Here is a 2,677-nt window from a genome sequence, read left to right on the forward strand (position 1 = left end):
ACTGTACTGTGTAATGTATATTTATTAGACAGTGTTAATATGAGTGTAACTGTACTGTGTAATGTATATTTATTAGACAGTGTTAATATGAGTGTTACTGTACTGTGTAATGTATATTTATTAGACAGTGTTATTATGTGTGTAACTGTACTGTGTAATGTATATTTTTTAGACAGTGTTAATATGAGTGTAACTGTTCTGTGTAATGTATTTATTAGACAGTGTTAATATGAGTGTAACTGTACTGTGTAATGTATATTTATTAGACAGTGTTATGTGTGTAACTGTACTGTGTAATGTATATTTATTAGACAGTGTTAATATGAGTGTAACTGTATTGTGTAAGGTATATTTATTAGACAGTGTTATTATATGTGTAACTGTACTGTGTAATGTATATTTATTAGACAGTGTTATTATAAGTGTAACTGTACTATGTAATGTATATTTATCAGACAGTGTTAATATGAGTGTAACTGTACTGTGTAATGTATATTTATTAGACAGTGTTAATATGAGTGTAACTGTACTATGTAATGTATATTTATTAGACAGTGTTAATGTGAGTGTAACTGTACTATGTAATATATATTTATCAGACAGTGTTAATATGAGTATAACTGTACTGTGTAATGTATATTTATTAGACAGTGTTAATATGAGTGTAACTGTACTATGTAATGTATATTTATTAGACAGTGTTAATATGAGTGTAACTGTACTATGTAATGTATATTTATTAGTGTTATTATAAGTGTAACTGTACTGTGTAATGTATATTTATTAGACAGTGTTAATATGAGTGTAACTGTACTATGTAATGTATATTTATTAGACAGTGTTAATGTGAGTGTAACTGTTCTGTGTAATGTATTTATTAAATAGTGTTAATATGAGTGTAACTGTGCAATTGTTTAGTTTTGTGAAACTAAAGAGCTCTGAAGTTGCTGTAATGATTCTAGCGTAATATAAGCATTAAGCCCGATGATCACAAACTTTCATGATATCACTCGGGTGCAAACGATTGCGCTCCACTCATAATCTAGCCCTTAATAGTGGGTGACTGTCCCTAGACCCTGTTAGGATGAGTCAGAAAGTAACGTATTTTAGGTATTTCATTTAGAGGTGATTAAAGATAAATAAAAATGTTAATGCATTATACTAAAAACTGACACTGATGAGTAAAATCAAACATTTTTAAAGCTCACATAAGACGTCCCAAATTATCCAGGACAATGCTGTATTTTTTTTTTACTCTGTCCCTGTACTCTGTCCCTGCGCCTATGTAAGTTGCTCAGTACGATCTATCACTGCCCAAGTATAGGTGTTACTTTGTGTGCTCCTGGGTGTGATAGATCGTTTTTACTCTGATTGATATACTGCTGCTAAACTCTGCTTGCCTGACTACTCTGTCTGTTAACCCCTAAATTGCTGGATTGATATACTGCTGCTGAACTCTGCTTGCCTGACTACTCTGTCTGTTAACCCCTAAATTGCTGGATTGATAGGATTGATATACTGCTGCTGAACTTTGCTTGCCTGACTACTCTGCCTGTTAACCCCTAAATTGCTGGATTGATATACTGCTGCTGATCTCTGCTTGTCTGACCACTCTGCCTGTTCTGGATTGCCTCTCTGTTGCCAAACCCTGACTGCCTGACCATTCTAGTGATTTACCCTTGGACTGCTTTACTGTTGCCAAACCCTGCCTGCCTGACCATTCTAGTGGTTTACCCTTGGACTGCAAATTATTACAACTAGAATCCAAGTGGATATTCAAATTAAACACTAAGGGGGGTAGTTATCAAAGCGTCTAATATGCAGCAATCGCGATGTCAAGTACACTCGCCATAGTTCGACATACATCGCCGTCGCGGACCGTAATTACATTCGCCATAGTTATCAAAAAACACGTCCAAAAGAGAAGAGAAGCGGACTCTTGTGATCGAAGTCTCATCGATTCAAGCTTTTCCCAACTTTATTTATATGTCCAGTAAATTCAATGAACAGAGCACCTAATTTTTCAGCAGATGATATATATATATATATATATTTATTTTTATTTGTATATTTATCTATATCTATATCTATGTACATATATATATATATATATTTTTGGCAATTTTATTTTTATTGTGCTATAGAATAGTAAATATAGCAAGTAGCTAGCTGACCGTTGAGCCTACTATGGCCTAGATTTGGAGTTCGGCGGTAGCCGTCAAAACCAGCGTTAGAGGCTCCTAACGCTGGTTTTGGCCGCCCGCTGGTATTTGGAGTCAGTGATTAAAGGGTCTAACGCTCACTTTTCAGCCGCGACTTTTCCATACCGCAGATCCCCCTACGCCATTTGCGTATCCTATGTTTTCAATGGGATTTTTCTAACGCCGGTATTTAGAGTCGTTTCTGAAGTGAGCGTTAGAGCTCTAACGACAAAACTCCAGCCGCCTGAAAATAGCAGGAGTTAAGAGCTTTCTGGCTAACGCCGGTTCATAAAGCTCTTAACTACTGTACCCTAAAGTACACTAACACCCATAAACTACCTATGTACCCCTAAACCGAGCTCCCCCCACATCGCCGCCACTCGATTAAAATTTTTAACCCCTAATCTGCCGACCTCCACCTACGTTATACTTATGTACCCCTAATCTGCTGCCCCTAACCCCGCCGACCCCTGTAT

The sequence above is a fragment of the Bombina bombina genome, chromosome 2 (genome assembly GCF_027579735.1).
Source record: "Bombina bombina isolate aBomBom1 chromosome 2, aBomBom1.pri, whole genome shotgun sequence".
In the NCBI taxonomy this organism is placed as follows: Eukaryota; Metazoa; Chordata; class Amphibia; order Anura; family Bombinatoridae; genus Bombina; species Bombina bombina.